The sequence below is a fragment of the Schistocerca serialis genome, chromosome 5, assembly GCF_023864345.2.
Source record: "Schistocerca serialis cubense isolate TAMUIC-IGC-003099 chromosome 5, iqSchSeri2.2, whole genome shotgun sequence".
NCBI lineage: Eukaryota > Metazoa > Arthropoda > Insecta > Orthoptera > Acrididae > Schistocerca > Schistocerca serialis.
This window is the reverse complement of record NC_064642.1, coordinates 139,637,048-139,664,136: the sequence shown is the minus strand read 5'-3', so window position 1 is coordinate 139,664,136 and position 27,089 is coordinate 139,637,048. Positions and strand designations below refer to the sequence as shown.

General features: G+C 38.9%; 1 protein-coding gene across 1 annotated transcript in view; it reads right to left on the bottom strand.

Annotated features, from left to right (window-relative positions):
- The window catches only part of LOC126481678 (RNA-binding protein 12), a 113,502-nt gene extending 98,718 nt beyond the window's left edge, over positions 1-14,784 (bottom strand). Inside the window, exons 1-2 of the mRNA XM_050105612.1 lie at positions 14,613-14,784; positions 14,281-14,448 (exon numbers count right to left, since the gene is read on the bottom strand). The gene's annotated coding sequence lies outside the window, so the exon portion shown is untranslated. The remainder of the gene's footprint in view (positions 1-14,280; positions 14,449-14,612) is intronic.
- Positions 14,785-27,089: the final 12,305 nt, after the last annotated feature.

Here is a 27,089-nt window from a genome sequence, read left to right as displayed (position 1 = left end):
GAGCCCATCATGCAAGACTGACATGGTACACCATGATCCAAGTACGTTGAGTGGTCAGCTACTCTACGATATAAAATCTGCTGACCTGCTTCTGATTCTAGCAACTGTGGGGCCCACAGATGAGCTGATTTATCATTTCCCCACTTCACATCAGCTCTTTAGCCACAGAAGTCAACTTGTCACACCCACCCCTCCATCTCAGTAACTCACATTACTTGTGTTGCAACTTGCACAAACACTACCTACTGACTATCAGGAAGCCACCAAGTCAAAGACTCACTGAAAAGTCACATGGTCAACATTTCAGATTGAAATTGATGGTACATTATGTCTCCCCTGATATATCACAACAATTTTTCTTGTGTAGCATATGGTGATTCACCTTCAAAGGTAATGTCATTTAGTACTGCCCCTAATAAACACGTTGGCTGCTGCACATTTCATTATGGATGTATAACAAAAAGGATATGCAAGGCACATGGGGTTGGACATAAGGCTGCTGTGGCAGTGGCTGTCACACAGGGGGTGTGGTTCTGCTGTGGCCACCAGCAGCCACACAGCACTCATGTTAAGCCCATCTTAATGCTCATTTTTATTTTCAAAATACTGGCTCATATATGTAAATTCACATTATAGATTTTCTGGCAAAAAAAATCTGGTCAAATTATGTTGAAATTGTGATGCTGGTTTCTCGGTGACACTGCGCCAACTTCCATCCAATTAGACAACATGAAGCCAATGTGACATCACACAACTGTAATGTACCTTTTTTTCTGCATGGTATGGAATATAATACATGCAACCCACTTGCTAACGTAGCAAGTATGATGAGCTACACTGCTTCCCTGAGCCAGAAATATGTTAACAAAAAGTAGACGCAAAAATTTTGATTATCTTGAGTGAAGCAAATGCAGCACACATTTACAATTAACTTGGACATAAAAGTATTTCTGTTAGCCAGTTTAAAGACCCATGTTGAGCACCTAACCTGTTGGTACCAATCATCTGATGCTACATGTTATTAAGTGATTAACCACGATTGATGAAGGGCAATATCCCATAGGAAACTCCACAAACCAAGACAAAATAAACAACTTTTGAGAAAGTAATGTTCACATTGTTTTGAAGTACTATACCTTTTTATATTTGATATTTGTTTCTAATTTTGGTGTAGAATGTGTTTTTGAAAAATGATAAAAAGTTGGTATGATGAACAGTAAATTAAGTCTTTTGAATATGTCTTAAGACTGATCAACTGCAACAAGATACACACTGTTGATTGTAACAGTGTTGCCACAACTCAGCAGATCAAAAAGTTTCATAGAACAAAACCTTACATGAATTCAATATAATTTTAAATGGCAAACATAATTTGACTGCTGACCATGAGGCCTAATATGCAGACATGCATGTGAATCCATTGCAGGCTCAGATGGCATGGATGACAGTTCTTGCAAAGTCACAATGATCTCGTGCAGCACTTACAGTTTATACACTTAAACCAATGATGTATTACTGAAATTAAATTCTATTACTACAGATTAACCACGGCAAGCAATATTTCACTCAGATTCTCCATCTTCTCACTTTTTTCCCACCCATCCACCGGAACAAGGTGAAACAATATTATGAGAAGGAATGTTCAAAAAGATTTTCACACTTAAAGCTTTCGTCCAAGGGCCTTTGTCAACAATACACACACATATGTATACATACTCACACACTCATGCAAACACAACTCTCACACATGACTGCTGCAGTTTCAGGCAACTCAAATCACACTGTCAGTTGCCTGAGACTGCAGTTGTGTGTAGGAGTTGAGAGAGAGAGAGAGAGAGAGAGAGAGAGAGAGAGAGAGAGAGAGAGAGAGAGTAGTAGTTGTTGTTGTTGACAAAGGCCATTGGCCAAAAGATTTAAGTGTGAAAATCTTTTTGTTGTGCCTATCTGCAACTCAGCATTTCCGCTATATGGTGAGTAGCAACTCTCCTTTTGTAACATTCCATCCTAGATTTTCCATTGTTTGAATAGAAGGTGAAAGTTACGTTCACAGAACTGCGAAATGTACAAACAAAGACATCATCCTCCCTAGTGAGACATGGTGAAGTATTACAAAAGCAGGGCTGGTCAAACCCAACCTTTCACACTGTGTTGAGTAATTGAACAAAATTTTAATTGTTATAAGCAAGAGCACTTGAGCATGTGATCTGATATTGCAAATCCTTTCTGCTAATGATATTTCATATACCTTACATCATCTCATGCAAGGCACTCATAAGTACATTCACACCGTCAGTAAATCTGGTTCACTGACCACATAAATACGAGTATACTTCATATTGTGATGCCAATATTTGTGCCACTGTTTTATTTTACAGCTGCTACACAAGCAGAGTCTTTACTTCCTGCTGCACAAATTTCAATTCAAATATTGACTACTTTATTCATGAAACAATAGTTCACCCTGGGAGCCTGTGTGTGTGTGTGTGTGTGTGTGTGTGTGTGTGTGTGTGTGTGTGTGTGTGTGTGTGTGAGAGAGAGAGAGAGAGAGAGAGAGAGAGAGAGAGAGATGGGAAGTTTAATCATCTGCTTTCTTTTATAGTTTGTTAAACTGAAAGACAATCTTTGCATTTATTTATCACACCTGCATTGCAAATTTTAAGTAATTTTTTGTTGTTATCCCTAGTTCAATTATTTATCCTTTTTTGGTATTTAAAAACAATGACCTGAAACTAGATGTTCAGCAAGAGTGGCAAATTTTAGAAGTTCTCTTTTGGTATGTTTCCTTTAGCAATATCCTCTTGTTGCTACCCTGGATGTTTATCATCACTTCACAAATTGAAAGCAATGCTTTCATTATTGAGTATTCACAACTGGTCTTGTGATAAAGATCTAATGTCATTCAAATGACATTTAACGTAAAGTGAAGTTCCTTGAAAATTTCTTACACCACAGTACGTTTAATAGCACCACATTCACTACAAGTGTTAATATGCTCACAAACACCAGTAGTGTCAAATACCTGAAACAGAATTCTTTTCAAATTATTAAAATCCATTCTTCATGAAACTAAACACCCGTGAATCACGCACTTGCAATTTGTTCAGTCAAGCTATTTGAGTTTAGTCATTACAACTCTACCAGCTCATCCACCATACATAATCAGTGCACCAATACTGAGTATTTTTGTGTTTTAGTACTTGCTATGTCCCATAATACATTAAGGAGCAGGACCAACTCACTCACATGATGGGTGGCTAAACAACAAATAGTCCTGGGTATACACAAGAACCTCATTTATCCAGCCCTCATTAACACCAATTCATTTTTTGTCTGTTATGGTATGGTAATTCATTCTTTGTCTATTATGGTATGTTTCGATACGGTATATGTATAGTTATTTTGGCACCACAGGTAGCTTAGATATTGCTGATCCCATACTTCCGGCTCCCTCTTATAGTATGGCTCTTTAACAAATGATTGATCAAGGTGCACTGAAGAACATCAAACCAGCATACAGAAGACAGGTACTATATGAAAGACGGGTGCCGAGTAAAAAAAAAAATTGGGAGACTTTGGTGTGATTTCTAAATTGATAGTAGTAAATAACAAAAGCTGTGATTTTTGTGGTTGCACTGTGATTTGTTTTTTTGCGGTTGCACCTTCTTGTGATCAAGTTACAGAGCTATAAATTCGTAAGTCATGAAAAACAGTATGGTCTGCTGTTTGTATAGTTATCCCACTTAGAAGAATATTTCTGCATTATCTGGATATTTGGTAATCCGGATTACATCTGGTCCCAAAGTTAGGATAAACAAGGCTCTTGTTTACTTGTAACTAGTCAGTATCCATTACATGTTCCACCCGATACGTATGTGGTGGGGCACGATTCAAGTTTCATTCAGGAAGGTAATTTTTCTTCCATGTAGAAGGGGCACGGGATTGTATCCCCTGAGCACGTCCATACTAACAAGGGAACCTCCCCATCGCACCCCCCTTCAGATTTAGTTATAAGTTGGCACAGTGGATAGGCCTTGAAAAACTGAACACAGATCAATCGAGGAAACAGGAAGAAGTTGTGTGGAACTATGAAAAAATAAGCATAATATACAAACTGAGTAATCCATGTGTAAGATAGGAAACATCAAGGAAAATGTGTGGTTAGGAGCGCTGTGGTCCCATGGTTAGCGTGAGCAACTGCAAAACTAGAGGTCCTTGGTTCAAGTCTTCCCTCAAGTGAAAATTTTACTTTATTTTCGCAAAGTTATGATTTGTCCGTTCGTTCATTGACACGTCTGTTCACTGTAATAAGTTTAGTGTCTGTGCTTTGCGACCGCACCGCAAAAGAGTGCGACCGTGCGATTAGTAGACTAGGAATATGTTGTCGTCCCACCTAACTTGTACACTTGGCGACTAGGTAAAAAGATTCTTCTACCTTGCCCGGTTTAGGTTTTCTTGTGGATGTGATGATCACTCCCAAAAAGTAATGAAAACATAACAGTTTGTCACATAAAAAAAATGAAGAACTAAACTTTTCACTCGAGGGAAGACTTGAACCAAGGTCCTCTAGTTCCGCAGCTGCTCACGCTAACCACGCTCCTTGGCTCACACTAACCTTATGTTGCTTATCTTTCACATGGACTACTGAGTTTGTATATTTTGCTTATTTTTTCATAGTTCCACACAACTTCTTCCTGTTTTCTCGATTGATCTATGTTCAGTTTCTCAAGGCCTATCCATTATGCCAACTTATAACTAAATCTGAGGGGGGGGGGGGGGGGGGGAGGGGGGGGTTGATGGGGAGGTTCCCTTGTAAGGTGTCATGCCAAGCTCACTGTAATATACACTCCTGGAAATGGAAAAAAGAACACATTGACACCGGTGTGTCAGACCCACCATACTTGCTCTGGACACTGCGAGAGGGCTGTACAAGCAATGATCACACGCACGGCACAGCGGACACACCAGGAACCGCGGTGTTGGCCGTCGAATGGCGCTAGCTGCGCAGCATTTGTGCACCGCCGCCGTCAGTGTCAGCCAGTTTGCCGTGGCATACGGAGCTCCAGCGCAGTCTTTAACACTGGTAGCATGCCGCGACAGCGTGGACGTGAACCGTATGTGCAGTTGACGGACTTTGAGCGAGGGCGTAAAGTGGGCATGCGGGAGGCCGGGTGGACGTACCGCCGAATTGCTCAACACGTGGGGCGTGAGGTCTCCACAGTACATCGATGTTGTCGACTTGGGACCGGACCGCAGCGACGCACGGATGCACGCCAAGACCGTAGGATCCTACGCAGTGCTGTAGGGGACCGCACCGCCACTTCCCAGCAAATTAGGGACACTGTTGCTCCTGGAGTATCGGCGAGGACCATTCGCAACCGTCTCCATGAAGCTGGGCTACGGTCCCGCACACCGTTAGGCCGTCTTCCGCTCACGCCCCAACATCGTGCAGCCCGCCTCCAGTGGTGTCGCGACAGGCGTGAATGGAGGGTCGATTGGAGACGTGTCGTCTTCAGCGATGAGAGTCGCTTCTGCCTTGGTGCCAATGATGGTCGTATGCGTGTTTGGCGCCGTGCAGGTGAGCGCCACAATCAGGACTGCATACGACCGAGGCACACAGGGCCAACACCCGGCATCATGGTGTGGGGAGCGATCTCCTACACTGGCCGTACACCACTGGTGATCGTCGAGGGGACACTGAATAGTGCACGGTACATCCAAACTGTCATCGAACCCATCGTTCTACCATTCCTAGACCGGCAAGGGAACTTGCTGTTCCAACAGGACAATGCACGTCCGCATGTATCCCGTGCCACCCAACGAGCTCTAGAAGGTTTAAGTCAACTACCCTGGCCAGCAAGATCTCCGGATCTGTCCCCCATTGAGCATGTTTGGGACTGGATGAAGCGTCGTCTCACGCGGTCTGCACATCCAGCACGAACGCTGGTCCAACTGAGGCGCCAGGTGGAAATGGCATGGCAAGCCGTTCCACAGGACTACATCCAGCATCTCTACGATCGTCTCCATGGGAGAATAGCAGCCTGCATTGCTGCGAAAGGTGGATATACACTGTACTAGTGCCGACATTGTGCATGCTCTGTTGCCTGTGTCTATGTGCCTGTGGTTCTGTCAGTGTGATCATGTGATGTATCTGACCCCAGGAATGTGTCAATAAAGTTTCCCCGGACAATGAATTCACGGTGTTCTTATTTCAATTTCCAGGAGTGTAGGTCTTGCTTCAAGTGGCCAACATCTGAGTTTGCACAGCACAGTATTTCTGATGTTGACAATGTCTCCAATTTCTAACTGGATGAAATAAACTGAAAACTAATTGCAGCTACGTGGTTATCCTGACCAATGCCACTGCTTTTTCAACTGACAGTTGAAATAATTTACAAATAAAAATATACAGTAGTAGTTGCCCCACGAACAGTTCCCATGGCTATTTCAGAACCTTGAAAAGCGTGTCACTTTTCCATTGTGTAGGTAACTGCTTTTCCTCCTCCAATGAATAGATTTTGCTAAACACATTAAGACTAAATATTTTCAGTTTTTGAACAATTCCGTACTCAAACACAGCATTTCAAACAGTCGCCATGCAATGTGCGATATATTAACTTTCACATTTTCCATTAACATGCTAAATACAACACTCCTAATGCAATGGTAATTGGATGACATCACAGAATAAATAAAACTGTCAAATTTGTTTCAATCCAACTACAAGTACCTCATAAGCACCCATTTACTTCCTAAAAAGAATTTCTACTGCAGATCCTCCCATAGGCTTCCCTTATTTTGTAATGAATAATAGCCCTTTCCTCTAATCAGCATGCTTTTAAGTTTCGAGAAGCTTTGTCGTTCTCCCCATCCTTACTCCATATAAATGTAACAGCATTCTCATCCAATTAACGCATGGCCTATAAATATTAACTTAAACACACTTCGAAGATAAAAATCATTTTAAAAAATTCCCCAAATTCTGCCTTTTAACAAACATTAGCAGCCAAAAACAATGACACTCGTGTTTCATAGAAGCTAATGATTTATTAGCTTCTATGAACACCTGAATATGGCATATCTGATGTGAAAGAACCATCCAACCTGTGTTAAATACTAACTGAAAATGCAATTAGCCTTTTAACACTATGCGCAGTATGTTTTAATTTACCTTTCACTGAGTCATGTTTGTTCAGGATTTCCAACTCACCTCAACACGTGAATGGATAGAAACGAGCATAACCTAACATATATTTCAATACCACAAATTACTTTGTTTTAAAAACAATGATTCAGTAGTAGACACTGAGCAATCAAAACTACCATTGCAGGAGTTTTGATAACAGTAATATTATGTACAGAAATGGTGTCAATTATATACATCAGAATAGAAATACCTTCTCATATTGTCACAATCAAACAATTTTGTTTTAATATGAACTACAGTAACTGAAAATTCTCCCAAGATGAAAGCAAAGAATTTTGCTTAATGTACCTGTTCAACCGTTTTTTCAGGTAAAGCATAATTCCGATAGACTGTGATTCATAATTGGAACTGCAAAGTAAGTCACAAACTGTGACAAAAATAGTTCTGAAAAACTCGCATTCTAAATGTCTGGGTCAAGGGTAATGTTCGATACGAGTCTTCGGCTTTACTGGTGACGTAATGTTAATGGACGCTGTCACATCACCTTCTGGTGCATATTATCAGTTTTGTTCCTAGCTGGCAAAACTAACTAATAAGGGCTGGAGGGAAGAAACTGGTTGTGGTGACAGACTGATCTGTAGCTCCATCTGTTCGAAAAGAAATTACAAATAAAATCATATAATAGTCACCATATGTTTCTAGTGCTTGCCACCTGTCTCCTACATCACTGATCGAAGCCGATGACTCAGATCTAACATTCCCAATATGCAAATGTTCTTATGTAATCATCACTTGAATGTTTATGCTGAAGTGTGAATGACCCAGGAACAGCACCACTCAAAGCATATGTTACCAACATGTCAAAAATTTTAAAATTAATGCAGTTCTCAACAGTAATACTCAACATTTTTACGACATGGTAGTGACATATGCTTTATATCTGTATATTCTCCGCCTGTAGAGTGTTACATGCTACACTATTCATGTCATAGCATAATAGTCTCTTATTTGAAGCCAGCCAGTTAAATTGGGAAACAGCAAATAAGTCGATGATTAGTGTTCCTTCTTCTGAGAACTCTTCATGATGCAGCTGAGTGTTTCATAATGTGAATCCGGATTGCAGCTGTAGATTTCTCAGGTGGTACAACCCTCCTCAGCTTCACGTTAGTTGAATAATTCAGAATAGCAGGCACTTTTACTTAGTTTTTCTAGCTCCTACAAACTGCAAGGTAACTTAACATTCACTGTTTTGATAAATATCCATGTTTATCGGAAGTAAAAAGGGAAGAACAGATTTTAAAATCTCATGTGATGTCAATGTACATGTTTACTATCAGATGAAATCCTGAGTAAAAGAATCATAACTCAGCACCAATTTGTGCAAAAGTCACAGATTTATGCATAAGTGTCATTTCTTGTTCTAACAGTGCAGCCTATATATGTGTGGCTGTCTTATTTGTAAACAGTTTCATTTGGAGTGAAATCATCTGAAAATGAGGATTACTTAAGACATGCACAAAAGACACACTGCTGATCATGATTTATCATCAGTGAAGCACATACAAAGGATGAAAGTTCTCAGCGACATTCTTACAATTCATTTATTTAAAAACCGGATATAAAATTATGGCTGGCATAACTGTCCTACATGGTGACACAGTGTTACATTTGACTGGTTACCTTCTGCACAGTTTATCTTCATTCTCTCTAATGATTCAGCATAGTAATTCCCAAACAATGTTCAAGCACAATACCTATGCTCATACTCGAGTTGCCATAGTGTGCAAATCTATCTACAGAACAATTTTCAGCAATGTTAATAAATGCTCCTACTTTTGATGTGAAATGCAGAACTATTGAGTATGCAGCAATTGATATAATGTTTAATATAAGTTACGAGATCTGAGTGCATCATTACTGTGTTAATAGTTTTTTTTCTTTTTTTCTTGCAAGACAATGTATGGCACTTTTCTTAAGCACTTCCACAAATGGTACAGTCAAGAGCATGTTTGCATTACACCTATAATACCAAATTTGGTTAATATGAGAGTGTATCATAATAATGAAACAATGCAATCAAATAAAAAATTGACCCACCAGTTTTTCACAAAGACTGTTCATGCATGTGTACATACTTCTGTGTAACCTACACAGTGCCCAACTGGAGATGAACATATCACCAATCAATCATAGCTATTGTGATAAAGTGTTGGGAACATGGAAGAGATGTAATAAACATTCACACAACTCGTATAATTTAAACAACCTGACTTTATTATCTAAAAGTGTCTCATTTACTGCAGCAAATTGTGGAACTCTTTAGTATGGACAGCTATGCTTCAATATGTGTGCCCTGTCTACCTATTACATAACTGGAAATGATAAACTTGAGTTCATGTACTGCAACTTATGGCAACAGAAACGGGCCACAAAAATAAACAGAAAAACAGTAACCACAATTCCTCTGTTCTCCCTTCATAGTAGGTAGAAATCATTTATGTTAACACCTACTAATAGCAACATTAATAACTCAACTTAATTAATGCAGCACTATCAAAAAATGACAAAGTGCAATAAAGAAACAGTATATCAATCTGATACACACACCACTCACCCAAACACAGGAAGGGGTTAAACTGAAGATATTTTATACTGATGAGGTAATACAGCCACAACCACTCAACTATAAATTAACAGAATGTAGAACTATGGTATAACCGAATTGGGTAACCCTGGTGCTGTTTGTGAGAACAATATTGGTAGAATTCGTGTGAGTTATTTTGATGTCAGCAGGCACAGGCGATTCATTTTCGGAATTATTAATGCAGTATGTTCATAATTGGAGATTTAATTTTATATTTCATTTTGGCTAGCTATGGAAATGGCGAAGTTCACAAGTTGCTCACTGCACATTGCTATGGAGGACAGTATTTGTTTAATTGGTGGGTGTGTGAAGAATTATGTTTGTGGAGAATGTACCAGATTGACCACACCTGCTGCACCTCTGACCATGGCCCAGTATCTGTGGTACTGTTGGCAGGGCAATGTAGTGCCTTCCACGCAGATCATATCCTGGTTTGACAAGTTTACGCTGGTCATTTGCGAGAGCATGTTGAGATTTTTGCTATCACTAAATTTGTGTCTGCCAACTTGAGTTGGTAAGGATGTTTTTAATGGTTTTATTCTACTGTGCTAATGTTATGTCTTTCTTTTATATCAAAGTTCGTGTTAATGATTTTTTATTTATTTTTATTGGTTGTGTTCTTCATTGTTGGTAATTATGTTGGACTGTAATTGCAAATTTCTTCAGGTTTTACCTACCTTGGCGAGGTTAGGTTTTCGATATTACATGGATGAGTTTTGGCTTTGTGATACCGCGGATCTTGTTTGAGTTGCATTGGTGAAGTGAAATTTCCCGTATCAGTTTTTTCAGTGGTTTTCTTCATTACTGTGGATGTTGTTTGTTTGGCTTTTGCACTGTAGTTTCTTTTGGTAAACTTTAATTATGAAGACTGTCATATTTAGCTTACCATTGTCCAAAAAAGCCCTAATTCCTGTGGTTGTCATGTTATTTCTGTATTTGTCATAGCTGTGTGTCCACATGTGTAGCGAGCGACATATTGTATAAGCTTGATATGGGGGCTGGGTCTGCCATGCAGATTGCATGCTTCAAAGTTCTGCGCAGTCATTTAGGTACCACGCTTAGTTCCAACTGTTTTGACAAGTAATCAATAAACTGATCTATTTCCTCTAAAATAACAAGCATTTAACAGTAAGACTGAACAATAATAACGATTTACAGTTCAACAACACTGAACAGCTAGCAGGCATGTAAATCAGCACCAAACTTGGAATGCTGCAAACAACAGCATTAAAATGGACTTTAATGTGCTCCAGAATGTTAACTACTATAGCTTGGTAGCTTGGAACACCTCAAAAGGATTAACATCTAAGTAATCAAAGTACTGTGCAATAATACTGATTTGTTATGGGAGTGGGGGATGAAAATTTTATGAAACTGGGTAGCTGGGGAGAAAGAAAATGACCACGCAGAAATCCACACTCACCTTAAAGACAAGTGATGAGACAGTCAGGCAAATAAAAGAATGAAAATTGTAGTAGCGCTTTTGATTTTCCTTCTTCTCTGCATCAAAATAATTTTACCACACAAATTGCAAATGAGTGATGCAGTGATATAACATTGTGCTGATTCACTTTCCTGGTCAACACTTCACTGGTGTTTTATAAGCAACAAATGATCTCCAGACTTCCGTAACGTTTTTGAGTGAAATAATTACTGCCAATACTAGTGATCTTCAAAACTAGAACTGTTTAAAATTGTGGACGGCCCTTCCTTGGAAGTTATACCTTGCTTACAAAGCACAAACCCACAAAGTGCAAGTATTACTGTAAAAGCAAACTAAAAGCATAAAATAGAGGGGAATGTTAAAATAACATATTGTAATTGTAAGCTGAGAACATTAATAGCGTAATCCAAACTCCAGTGAAGGAAAAAACCTGTTGTAAATCACGAAACTCTTATTAATTGGGCTGGCAGTGGTGCCAATCCATGCAAATGCTGACCGCACTTGTTCCAAAGCTGTATGCAAACCCAACAAAACTTTCAAGTCCAGAAGGAAAGGAGGAAGCAAAGATTCTGATGTGTTCTTACTGTATCATTTGTCCTAAGAATAACACTACTACTGTATTCTTGATTTCCTTTACCCACTATGGTTTAAGTGTAAAAGAATGTTGCAGATACATGCTCTGGTAACACAGTACATGGTCTGATGTTCTGTTATGTGCTATCTAGATTTGTATGATGGTTGTCATTTATTGTGCTATCATTTACTCCCATCATTTCCTTCTTGTAATACATTAGAGCCTAAGCATGGCACTTTCTCTTTTTTGTCTAGATTTAGTAAGGGCCGTCCACATGCTGCACTTGTGAACAGTGTACTGCATATGGTGACTGTGTCGTCATGTCTCAGAGGCAACCAATGGAAGGATTGTATATGGTAGCCAAGGTATAAACCTATAAAGAATGTGAACGACTCTTGCACTGTCTAGATGGCCTTTCACTTTCTACATCTTTCGAATACTGACATTTTTGCAAATGATATCCATACAGTCCTTCAGCACTTACTTGGTTTGTTGACATAGCTAGCAATTTTTCATCAACATGGAAATCTTGGTTGTGATGACAGATCTGTAGTGCAGCCCACCGTCTCCTTTAGGTTGAAAGACGATATATTTCAACTGCTGCGAGCAATGGTTTTTATACACAAATATTGCTTGTTCGCAGTCTATCATTGCTTTATGCCACGATATTATAGGTATTTGTTCCTACAAACGATAGAATCAGCTGCTGCTTCACCTTTACTACCCACCAGTGTGTGTAGGCAGTTGCTGCCAACATAAGCTCTTATATGATGCATGTATAGCAAGGAACTTCAATATTTTTCTTTAACAAGTGTTAATATATGCTAGATAATTGTGGATCAAACTTTAATTCCCACTATTGGAATACTGACAAAATGTCAAACGGTGACTTTCTACATTAGTTCTGAAGATTATGTATTCTTGCATTTTATTACTGGGTAGTATCATTTACACAATTATTAATGTGTAAACTGACAAAGCATTACGTCTATTGCATTTAATTATAGACATCAATTCTATGTGCTTACATTTCATGTCAGATTTTCACTTTTAGAGCTACTGTTATAAACGAAGTAAACAGCCCAGCAATCAGTGAATGTTGCAAATTACGTTAACTTATTCACATTTATTAAACATCAATTCAAAATTGTCAATTTCACATCACAGATACGCTGATGTGGCTACTATCATTCATATATATCCAGTCGCCAATTAGCTGTCACAATGTGAACCAAGCACAACTCCAACAAGAAGTGCATATTAGAAAGAAGCTTTCTGCAATACACTAGCCACTACAAATTCTTACACCATCTATACTCAGTGAATCAATTACACTTCCACAAATTGGTGCCTGCTACACTTATGGAAACTTTGAAAATATGTAATTCTTCACCTAATCTTGGCTGCTGCCCATAAGCAATTGGAATGGCGCAGACAACCACTTTTGAGGTTGAATCACCATCTAACGTAACTGATGAAATTTATGAATTAGTAAATCTAGTATAAGAAGTTCCTTGTCCTTCAAACCTTTTTTGACCACACTAAAAACAAAAAAGATAATCACTGCTCGCAAAAATAGAGCACGATATGTGAGGATGTCTGTATGCCATGCTGTGATGTAAGTACATTAATAACAAAATTGTTATTTTTCATGTCAAAATTTTTGCTAAAGTTTATCTTAATCAAATCCTCTATGAGAATTCCTGGAGGAAGGAGTGTTATCACTCAAAAAACTGCAAATGCATGGTGACATTTCCATATAAATACTGCATCCTAGACTGATCAGAATACACACACACATGGAAAATCACAGGCCTTGTCCGGTCAGCATGTTAAGAAATGTATGCTCAAAAAGAAAAGTCATGCGACAGATGTATTCAAGTAGGAGTCACAATAGATGAAAATATAAGATGGTGATCTCATAAAAACTGAACCACCCATATGTAGTAAGGGGGGGAGGCGGCTTACAAAAAGCTTCGTTTACCATCACTAAACCTAATTTATTTGCGAATGGTTTGGATTGTTCATCAAAAGAATAAGATGTTCGACTCTCCACGTATGTTATTACTGCCACAGAAATACTTAAATTGTACAACAGACTAGCTTAAACTGAAACCAACAAAAAACAGTGCTAAACGAATTAAAATTTTTCGAATTGCTTCCAACAAAGTCACTGCTCCAAGATTTGTTAGCTAACCAAATAATATACAATGTAGCCCAGTCCTATATCACACTCGCTAAGTTACTCATTGCCGAAATTTGAAAAAGAAACGTCCACGTCCAAAGATCACACAATTTTTCTAGAAACGTTCACATGAAAACTATTTGTGTGACTATCACTTCTAAATCAAACAGTGCTTTGGCGATAGGATTTCGCAGAAAATTCCGCTGTGAAGCGTTCGATACGAAAACAGGCACCCGTACTAACATTACGTCGGGGTTTCTGAAATTTTAACAATAATTACAACCTTTACCTTTCTATTTGCGAGATATGAAAATTATCTTCTTTCTTGAACAATCACCTACAACGGTTCGCTGAATTACTCTCCAGTCTCTTTTTTATTACGATGTTCTACGGAGCATAGCTCTCGCAACGATGACTAACACCAGGGCGGTGCTAACGGCTTACACTCCTCCTATTGCTGCAGAACAAAAGGTGAGTCAACATGATACCATAATACTAAAAATGTAAATCCTGCTTACTTATCACTATAAAACAAAAATATCATTTGAATTTCTCTCAAAAATTCCTTTCGCCCAACTCCCAAAACCTGCAATTTCATCTCAACCTAGTTCTACAACTTACCTACAACTAACCTAAAGTCAAAGCCACTGTCCCTCACGAAAAGAAAGAAAAATTTAAATTCTGAACGAATACATCATATTTAATCACAATCTTCTCAACTTTCTAATTGCGTACTACTTTCCGTCCACAAGATGGCGACCAGGAGACCAAAGATTCCTTCAACATCTGTCGTCGACACTCTGCCCACAGATGACGCCACGGATATACCTATTCACACTTGGCGGAACGGAACTGAACGTCAGAAACATTCCATCGATGCATGTCCACTTACAACAAGCGGGAAGAAAGTTTTGACGCTGACGTTGGCGTACAGAACAATGACCACATAGCTAAGATCGGAAGTAAAAACTATTTTCACCGCTCTCATTCACGTTAACGCCAATTCACATTGGCAGCCACGTCACGTCAAAACATCTACAATGCGTTTCCAATGGCGGCATTCCCTCTGGCCGTCACGAACCTTCACGTCAACCCGCGTCAGGTGAAGGTTTAACGGAAAGGAAGTTTTGACGGTGTCATCATCTGCTAATCTTGTAAGTTAAACTATATCCGCCGCGCTCACTCATGTCATAGTGCAGGATTTTGTGCTTCAGTGTATCCTTAAAATTTGTCGTATTATTACACAATATTTTTGTGGTAAACTGCAATTTTCCATTACGACTTCGATATTTTGAGTAGTCTTCTGTAAGCGGGGTCAGATATCTGAAGGCGAAAAATCACTTAACCACTACAATAACAGGACAGAGCTGATGCCTACACTGTTTATAAATAAGAGCATAAGTTGATGAAGCAATTTTCACTAAATAACGTTTAAAGTGATAAAGTCGGTTGTAATTAAGGAGAAAAATACAGTTTCTTATGACGTTATTAGTTACATAAACTAACATCGTCAAGAAAAAAAAGAAGTTTCCTTTTGGGATTAATAAACTTTTTCGCTGTTTTTAGTTACTCAATTACATGATTTTCGCTAAACAATCTTTTCTTGAATGAAAAAGTCACTGCTATTGATGGAGAAAAATTCAATTGCTTACGATATTATATGCTACATATTAAAAAAATGTAATGAGTATGGTAAACAGGATCTAAACATTTCGTTATAGCTCGGTAGTTACTTTCATGTTCTATGGATCATTTGCATGATTCATTGTAATGTCATGGAACGAGTCATTTTACATTCACATTGCAAATCAATTTGTAAATATAACAAAATGCTAACCATTTACAAGTTTTTTTAATATATTTATGTGAATTAGAAGTTCCTACCAAACCTTTTAAACATTATAGTAATAGAAATTCTTCTGCAGAATAGACAAAGTAATCAAGGTGAAACTTTGTCAGTTTGTTTGCAGATTTTACTTTGCTGTTTGTTAGACATTTGATATAAATGGGTAAGTGTTCAAAAATTTTAGTTACGGCATTGTACACCCCTTGGGTGTAACGACTGTCAATTTTCCTAGTGGTATTTCAATTATGTACATCCCCTTTCCTTTTGAACTGTAGTGGATTATTTACAATAAACTTCATAAAGGGATAAATGAAGTGCTTATTTCAATAATGGTAAAATTACATTTTCGTTCATTCTGAGAGACAGACTCCTAAAGTCAAATCAGCGCTGAAAAATCTGCAGTTGAGATACCAGAAACATTCAGGAATATATACTTGAATATTTCTGGTATCCCAACTGCAGATTTTTCAGCGCTCATTTAACTTTAGGACTCTCTATCTCAGAATGAACAAAAATGGACCTGTACCTCTATTGAAATAAGCCCCTCAAATATACTGTGAAGATATAGTCAAAATGCCTAACTCCTTAAACAGAGATCTACAGGATGAGTGTGGGTGAGCACTACATGCTATTTTTGCACCACGTTTTTGAGCTATGAAGACTTTCTTTCTTAGAAATGATTACCTTAGAACATTATTGCATATGGCATTATTGAAAGAAAATATGTCAAATTACTGATTCATCTCTCTCTAAGATTTGCATTGAATCTTAGTGCAAACGTGGATGAATTATGTTGTAGTACAAGTGATTTTTTCAGCTAAAGGAACTCATTGTGATGCAGAGATGTATTAGTATCACAGATTGTTAGCTTCACGTCAATATTTTATCAGCTAAGTCTGAAACGGTACAGTAGTTGCCGCTCCATAAGCAGCAGGTTTCGCTGCTCGCTCGCACTGGGAAATACAAACGGAGGCGGCTCCACCACCAATTTTATTGCACGACGCGGCCGGCCGCGTGGACGGGTGGAAAGAAATGTGTCAGGCTTCATAATAAGTATTTATATGTGTCGTGTATTATGCATTTCTTGCATGTGAATCTGCACATGAACTTTCCTAATTCTCCTCACACCTTTCCATAAAGAGTGGCCAAATTTTAGTTGGAAAGCAGTTCTGTAGTATAATAGTGCCAACCTTACTCGTGGGTAGGGGATCAGAGAGACAGCACAGGTAGGTAAAAGTCAAAGACGTTCCAGTGTCACAAGATTTGGGGTGGAGAGGTTGGTCACGGCCAAGTGGTTCAACCATCCCTTTCACCGGGGCCTAGGAAGACCTCTGGGTGCCCGCGTTATTCTGGGAGGGTTACAGAAGACGGGTAAGTGAGCAGACATGCCCTCGGTGCGTCTGTCTCAACATTCACGCGTGGAAGAGAGGTATTTGAAAATTTGCACTAATTCTTTTATTTCCAGCTTCGGACTGTGTAAGGAAATGAATGTTCTCGTTTAATTTCGTAAATTTGACCCCCTGTGTTAATGTGTCAGGTCCCCAGTTTGCCAATTATCCTCCTCACATAGTGGATGTCCCACGTAAAATATTCCGAGACTTTGGTGGTATACATTTGGCCAACGCAATACCATCTTGTCCGTAGCAATGTTCGTGCAGAATAGCATATAATATAGCCAAGCTCTAAGTTGTAAAATTGTAATATCTGTAAACTGGAACAATTGCTGCAATCGCTGTAAAGTCGAGTGATAATGTTTAAAATAAATAGGTAATCAATTGTCATCAATCTTTAACGTACCCTAAAAATCACATAGGAGTTAAGTTCAAGGAATTCATTTAAAAGAAAAGATATAGAATTCAGGGACCTACACATCAGCATGTGAGCCCTCCAGCCCCTTGCCTAGTGTCGTACAGAAAGGGCACACTCTCTAGGTAGCGCTCTCAAGTTCCCCTCCCCAGTTATCCGTTGCGCAATTTTCATTCAGGGCTTGATGTCATCAACTTTCATCTGGCATCCCTAGGCAAGGAGGTTGACAGTAATAGTTCATCTGGCGACCCTGCCAGCATTCTTGCGAATACGGGAAGACTCTGAGAAACCAGTCAGGAGTTAATATTCAAACTGATTATGGGACGTTAAAGATTGAGCGATTTTAGTAGGATAGTGACACGTGTAAATTATAGCGTGACTACTCATTTAGCAAGTACAGCAAATAAGGATATGTGCACGAAGCGCTCACACGCACATATCTTAGCAAAAATGGACATCGGCTTGGCTGAACCCAGCAGTGTGCCAGAGGTGGCCGTGGGAAGGTCACAAAGCCTTGATCGAACAGAAACCATTAGTGCGGGGAGAACTTCCCCACGCAGGGCGACAATCTGGGACATTAGCGGTGACCCTGAAACCGCACCCTCGCACGTGCAACACAAAGTGGGCTGTGCAAGCCCTGTGCCAGATACACGTAAAACATCGAACAACAGCATAATGATAGACGCACTAGCAAAACTGCTCAATGAACGTTTCACTGAGCTCGATGAACGCCAAGACAAACGTCTTGCTGCGATAGGCAACAAGGTCAAACAGGACTTGGAGGAACAGACAAAACACCTCCAAGTAGCATTCGACGCCCAGTTTAACGAACATCAGACAAAACTGACCGAACAATCACGAAAGCTCCAAGAACTTCAAAGTCAACTAGGATCATTGGTACTGGATAATCATACCATCAATGAAGTTGTACGAACTGAGCTCACGGAAGTGTGGAAAGGTGTGAACGCGGCCGCAGAAAGAATAGAGACATGATAGAATATGATCTCTGTGCTGACTTTATAGCTATGGTACAGTTAATGCTCAAATTTTGATTGATTCTTTCTTTTATGTGAGTGCAGGCTTTCTCGGCGAATTTCATATATGAAGTCTTCACAGGTTGTAAGCCGAGTAGTGTCGTCGTCTCATAGCATGTTTCGATGGAATGCGTCTCCATCATCTTCAGGCGAAGATGATGGAGACGCATTCCACCGAAACGTTGCTATGAGAAGATGACGCTACTATGCTGAAAACCCATGAAGACTTCATATATGATTTCTTGCTTCCTCGTATTGATGAGCCTATGGATCGCCTAGAAGGTGGATGATTCTTTTCAAACCCTGGATTATGTGATGCTTATTACAATCTCCTCTGGATGGGGAAACAAAACAATTCATGGTGGTGAACATGCACATCAGCTTGTATCAATACCAGCGCCTTCCCTTCAGAAGTACCTCTGCTCCCACTCTTGGACAAGTGAGATCCAAAGTTCTGTCCTTTTCAAGTTGGTTAGATGACATCACTGTATTTGGACAAACAATGGAATAGCATCTCAAAAATTTGGAGTCACTTTTTAAAATTTTTACTGCTGCAGGATTCAAGTGTAATTTACAAAAATGTAAATTTTTCAATATTGATGTCTAATATTTGGAACATGTCATTGACAACCATGGCCTTTGTCCCTTGACTAAGAGTTTAGAGGTGATACAGAGGTTACCTTCTGCTACAAAACTGTGACATCTCCAGCCTGTTCTTGACAAACTGATGTACTATGAGGGTACAGAAATTTCAGAGTTTTAGTTTGGGAAGATTCCCACGAATGTCTTCTTTGATTTAAGATTTATGTACTCTCAGCATTAAATATGAATAAGTAAATGTTCTGTATTGTAAGTTTTCCGTTAGATGAATAACCATTAAATTAGATTCCAGTTTTGATAACCAATGATTTATTGGTGTAACATGCTCAAGTTAATGTTTCTGCTTGTGTTTCATAATTTCTGTTTGAGGTATTCCTTGGCCTTTGTGCAGTGTTGTGGATGCAGTGACAGCTGTTCTGATGTCAGCACATATGTAGCAGAGAGACTCCAATGTCATACATCATTCCATACAATACACAGAGGCCTTCCTTGGAAAAGTGTTGTATAAGAAACATGAATGCCACTTGGCTGCAAGAGAAATTCAGTCATTTGAGATCCTTTAAGTTGAACGGTGTATTTAACTAAATATCCAGTAAATTTTTGGTTATACTGAAGCCCTCTGTTACTCACTGAAGTAAGCTTGATTATCATATGCATAAAGAGGGATTTTACTTTATAAAAATAAGAAATCAAACATATGGTTACTGTGTAATATGCAAAAATTCGATGGAATTATTAATATAGTACTTACACATAGTGTACATCCACTTTGGTGCTAAAAATATGCACTACCCACGAAACAATTTCACTATTTTAAGAATTTATGCAGACAGATTGAAATAGTAATTAGGACCTGTGTCTTGTATAAAAAAGTCATATTATTAACCATTGCACTACATGTGCTATTCTATTCAATTGATTTAGTAGTTGAGGACTTCTAGGGCCTGCTGCCTAAAGGGAGGGAGTAATGGCATATATTTTTATAGCAATTGAATGCTGCTCTAACCTGATAACACTACACCCACCAAGAGCGGCTATAACTAACAGCATAATATCTAAATCAATTAACCACAATTTCAAAAAAACTAGTAAAGCCAGTAAGTTACTACCAGTGAATACGGATGTGTAAATGGATTAATAAGTGTTTGAATAAATGGAAATTTAATAGGAAAGAATAATTCAAGAAAATTTTGACAGTAAATTATGAATCTGTGCACTGTCTTGGGTGAACTTAACTGATACCAATATCAACAGACCTTTAATATCATAACATTTCAAGCTCAATCAACATAATTTGCATTTCATGCTGCTGCTTCCACTAGTGTGTGATATCAAATAATGACCACAACCATTGAAGTTGTCGAGCTTGACATTAATTCTATTGTGTTTAGTCTTGAGTGTGACAATGTTGCTGCAGGATCACTCCCTCATATACAGCATGAATTATTCTTGCCTGCAGCAAACCTCTTGATGCAGGATCTAGGTGTTGAGTGAAATGATGAACTCTTAACCATTTGAATAAATATTCCTTTTTAATAACATTTTATAATACTTTTATTGAGTGGTTAAGATATACATTTTTACCAATGTTGGTACATTGAATCCCAACATACATCCTTACACTACCACTTCCCAAAACAAAAAGGTGAAGACACATGAATTAATAAAATGATGAACGTATTTCTTACTTTGTTTCATACAGATATTTAATTATGTCTCAAAACATTATCCTTGCCACAAAACAGCTCATTAATTTACCTTTAGTGATGTCTATAACTCATTTAGTTTACATATAGCTTATACATAAGAAAAGAAAAGAACAAAAAATAATATGAGGCAATACTATTGCCCCCCACTGTGCACTGATGTCATATAGAGGTGCACAGTGTTTAGGCTTATTTCCCTTTTTTAGGGCCGTTATTTCGGCCTTTGGAGTTATCCTGAATAGTTGTTAATTTATATGGGTATGTCAGCTTCTTTTAACACATACATGTATGTTTTCTCTCCTAACAAAGTGCATGTGTTGGGTTGTCTTAGGAGGAGACCAAACAGCGAGGTCATCCATCTCACAGGAAGGAACCATCCTGGCATTTGCCTGGTGCAATTTAAGGAAATCACAGAAAACCTAAATCAGGATGGCCAGACGCGAGATTGAACTGTCATCCACCTGAATGCGAGTCTAGTGTGCTAACCACTGTGCCACCTAGCTCGGTCAAAGTGCATGCTGTAACCGTATAGTCCCCTTGTTGTCAGCATCTGCACAGTGTTTTGATTGCCAAGTATGTGCGCCCAGCCCAACGTCCTTTATCGTCACAGCTCTTGCTCACATGTTCTGTAAGAGGCCAGAGTGTCTGTGTCGTGCATTTACAGTGACTTTCACTGCACAAACTCGTGAAGCTCGTGTTCAGTGGCGTGATCCTCTGTGAAATCTTCGCTGTGGTGACAACTGGTTTCCATTTCAGAGTCCCAAGGAATTTATTTCACCTTGTCACACTCACTTATTCAATGGGGAGACCAGCCGTACATATGACATCTATCGACAAGTTAAGTTCCTTGCTGATTTTACGATGTTGTGGAGCACAGAAAATTCATGCTGCACGAAGTTTGCCATTTTTAGTTTACCATGCGCTATCACAGTGAGCTAAAGACGTCATATTATGTAAGGTCAGTATCAAAACATGTGGAAATAAGGTCAACGCTGTTGGCAAAAGTCCACCAAGTATATCATAACTTCACAAAAAAAAATTTTGCAGTGAGCTAAAGATGTCATATTATGTAAGGTCAGTATCAAAACATGCGGAAATAAGCATGACGTCATTATGACGTCATAGTTACGTCATTATGACGTCATAGATAGGTTGAGAATGTGATGTCATAATTACATCATTATGACATCATCATTACGTCATTGTGACGTCATCATTACGTTGTTGTGACGTCAGAGATAGGCTGTGACGTCGCTGGTGCTTGAAGCCCCATTGCTCCACTACACCACATATTGTTTTAACACACATACGCTTAACACTTTACAGCCAGGTATGGTATGTTTTTTCACTTTGTTTTTCAGCGTCTTTCATACAGTTGCATTACATAAGGTTTCTGTAGTGTCTTTTCCACATACTGTACACAAAACGTAATAAAATACAAATACAATTACAAAATACACTTATCCTATTCATTTTCTGACATGCCATTATGATCGCTGATATACATTGTAGTCTGTAACATATTCCCTCCCCTTTTTATACACAGGGTTCTTACTTACCACTTGGTTTTAGTACATTTTGACAGATTTCATTAACGTTATATTATTGAATTCCAATTATATGAATATTCATTTTACTCTCATTTGGCTACACATGCTTCACATAATGTTCATACAATAATAGATTCTGTTTTCATTTATTGCATAAATTGACATATATTTCATTTCAATTTACAATGACTTCTTGTCGGAGCATATTTATCAATTAAAAAAGAATCAAAGAAGTAAACAATAGTCGCTATAATAGATACTACGCGCCACTCAGATGACTACATATGGCCTCATCTCTCTAGCATTCTCCAGGAAGCATCTACACACTAAAGAGTTATGGAAATTCCATGGAAGGGCATTTACGTGCTCAGTTACGTCTCATTAATAGACTTAACGGTGATCCCAAGAACAAAATAGTTTGTTGTTTCTAAGCACAACTGAATCGTATCAAATACTTATTCAGTGTTTAAAAGTGCAACTCAATATTTACTCATTACGCTCATTGTATAAAGAATAACCATTTCATATACAGAGGTTTTCAGGGTTGTACAAACAGTACGATATTTTACATAGAATGGGCGTAAAACAATGTTTACAAAACTAAGAATCGTGCATAAGAATTTCAGTGTAATTCAGGTTCAAAAATGGCTCTGAGCACTATGGGACATAACATGTATGGTCACCAGTCCCCTAGAACTTAGAACTATTCAAACCTAACTAACCTAAGGACATCACACACATCCATGCCCAAGGCAGGATTCGAACCTGCGACCGTAGCAGTCACGCAGCTCCGGACTGAGCGCCTAGAACCGCTAGACCACCGCGGCCGGCGTAATTCAGGTGTTTCACGCTTTCGTGAGTAGTCGACGCTCACAGTAGTTAGGTTTCGACCCCGCGATTATTTGGTAGTGTTCAACCTTAGCTCAGCAATGTGATATGTGATGTACTGCAACTGTTTTCTTCTTCACAGACTTTCACACTATCACCTACATACATATCATATACTTATAACTACATTTATCTTGCAATGCGGTCCTTCTTATTTTTATATGATACCTAACACTCTATAAGTATCTATCTTTCTTCATTTTGGGACGTGTCGATGCATTGTTCCCTGTGTAACTGGGTTTCCTCTTTTGATGCTAGTCAATTGTCAGGATGAGCATTACTGCAAAGGGTATTTGATTCTAGGGCATTATGTCAGGGTGAAAAACACTAAATAAATTACTTTTTCTCTCTTAACAACATGTGGGCAGGGTGGGTTCTTCCTTGGCTCGGGTATGAGGTAGAATGAAACAGCATTTTTACATAAGATATTTGAAAGTTTTGTACAACGGTTTCCTTACTGGATTGTTCTGGCTGGGAGAGCTGCAGCTGTGTCGTTTGCGAAGCCTTCTGCTTGCGTGAGCAGCGGCGTCTGATTACGCCTGGCGGTGTTTATCTCGTGTCGCCGTTTCGCCCAGTTGCCTCGAGACGGGCCCCATGCAGTGGCCCGTGTAATTATTGAGAACGAAGTCGTGAATCGGATGGTGATACCTTGAATGTGGCGTCCCAGTGCTTCTCTTCTCTATGCTGCCGCCTGTGTTGTGCGTCGGGGGAAAGCCAGTGTCCCAGACTCGAACAACAGACTCCAGCTTGCCAGTCTTCGGCTGTCAAATCTTCATCCCAGCTCACAGGTGACTGCTGATGTGAGACCGTCTCCTTCCCAACCTCACGAGTCACCCGGGTACCTAAAAATCAGTCTTCGAATACCTTCTAACTTCTGTCTTCTGGCGGCGAGGCTGCTGCTTGCTATTCCATTACAGTGGCGGACTTGGTGCTTCTGTGTACGATGAAGTCTCGTCTTGCATGAGGGGTCTTCAGCACCGAAACTGACTGAAAATTACAGTCGGGCCCACTGTGTCTCGCGTATTTATTTACTTCAGTTCACTGGAGGTGAACGACTTCACGGTCATTTCCTCTTCTGTCACGTTGAAAAGCTTCTCGAAGAATCTTCTTAATATCAGTCATTGGCTCTTGGAATGTAGTCAAGGGCCTTTGATCACATGTGACAATTGAAAAACACATGAGCTGGTCAGGCGATGCCCTGACGGCTGAATCGACAGCTTCCGCTTATGTGGGGAGGGCGATGGCTTTTCCTGAACGTGCTGACTTTACGCACCAGTCATGGCCACTGCTGCTCTGCCCGCTGTTAGCCAGTGTGTAAAACTTCTAAACTAAACTAAGTTTTCCATTTATTTTCTTATTTCTACTTCACTTTACATTGATTTCACTAATTTATTTACCTATATTAAGTACCACTCAACACTTGGAAGAAAAAAAACTTAATGCTAACTTAAAACTAAATCTTCATAGATAAGTGCTCGATGGTTACTAATACTTCCTTCACATATTCAACCATGTATTCATTCACTTCAGTGTGTAGTCGTGTTAACACAAAACGAATTTCATGTATGCGTCTCTCCTTACCTTATAAATTTGAAAGATAAAGTGTATTAGGGGCATGGTGCGATCTCTTATTCAGTTTGCCAATTATACTGTACTCGCTTGTTTACCTGCAACAAGAGTTTTCTCTTGTATCAAGAATGATTAGTGTATGCACTTTGAATACTTAAATCTGTAAATATTGCATATATTTGAATATAAAGGACGTAGTAGCTTAGCTTAAGTAAATATCTCCTACTTTATCGTCCCATTCCTGTGTATATAATCCCTTAGTTTATCTTTGTTTGTGTGTATTGTATAGACAGTTGTTGTATAGACTCTACATTCTATATCTCTGATTCCTCGATAGGCTTTACAAATGCTAGTGCAAGCTGTAGCTCATCAGGTTTGTTTGTTTTGAGTGCTCCAACACTTTCAATTGTGCCTGTCTGGAGCGCACACGCTTGTGGTTTGTTGCCAGCTTGCTTCCCAATGCACATGCACTGGATTGCCCTGATACCAGTTGCATTATGGCGAGATGTGTATTGCATTGCATGCTACCGTGCATTTTACAAGTTCATTTATTTGTTTATAACTGGGCTACATGCAAGGTGAAGCTTTGTCTTTAGAGTATCGTAATCTCCAGACACATAAACGTAAAATTCTTCCTTGTTACAACCACTCATCTTGTCGTTTACACATTTGACATATAAGGAAAAACACAAACAAAAATTTTCCTTAACAATTAACAACATAAATTCTGGAATGTGACTTTCCAGCAGTCTAAATCTAATATTATTATACAATCATGTAACTTAGAGGGCATACACCCCTCTTTCAATATGTAAAAGTTTTCATCTGGTGCGGGTCAAGGCCTTGTCTTTACCTGTGTTCATGTGTACCAGTCTGTGTGCTTCTGGGTAGAGGATTTTAGTAATTATGTATGGCCCGGTGTGTAGTAGTTGCCACTTATAGTTCAGTTTTACAGGTTTTGTGGATTTGGGATGTGTTCTAAGTAACACCTTTTGTCCTACATAAAATTGTTTCGTTCATTTCAGTTTTCTGTCACAAATTCCTTTCCTGTATTTAGCCCAGGTTCCAAGGTTGATTACTGCTTGCCGTATCTTACCCTCTGATGATAATTCCTGTATAGGTATCTTAGGCAAAGGTTTCTTCCACTCGTCTACTTGTTTGCAATTGAACATGAGCTCATTTGGTGTAAATCCAGTTGATCTATGGGGAAGGCCTTTAACAACTTGTAAAAAGTGAGTGACATATTCAGTCCACTTGATATGTTTATGAGGTATATAGGTCCTCACAAACTTGTTGAATTCTTTAAACAACCTTTCAATGGGGGATGCTTCGGGACGAAATTTGGACACTAAAATGTGTTTGATATGGTTAGAGTATACAAACTCTTTCCATTTACATCCAACAAAATATGAGACATTATCTGTTTATATGACTTCTGGTTTGCTACTCTTACAAAATAATGCTCTTTGATTCTTCTTATAATTGAACTGGCTGTAATGATTTGTACAGTATACAATTTTATGTATTTGGTGAAAATATCATGCAGACCTACCATATACTTTACGCCACTCTTACCTCTGGGATTAGGGTCCAGCCTCATAAAAAGATATCTTTTCTACAGATTTTCAACCACAATGGGATATAGTTCAATCTGTTTGGAGATGTTAGAATGTTTTGTTTTCTGGCAGGCAATACACTTTAGTACCACCTGTAGTACTCATCGTCTAAGAGTGCGGTAATAACAATATTTACCTATTTTGTCAGTGCACTTTGCAGTGCCATAATGGCCCCAAGGTCTCTGTGTGTGTGAGATAAAATCATCTACATAGTCCTCTAGCAAACATTCATACTATTGTTCTTATTTGGGATGGTTCCCATGGAACAGAACACCTTCATGAATAGTGGAAAACCTTTTTAAGTTTTCATCACCATTTTGCGTAAGTTTCGCTCTTATTTTACTCTGGCATTTGTCTTCCTGCTGTAATTGCCCCATGTGTCTACACATGTTGGAGTGCTTTGTACTCCACCAACTTAGCTCTTGTGTCATTTTCCTGCTCTAAAGGATCATTGAAACTCTCTAAGCCATGTGGTAATTGAGC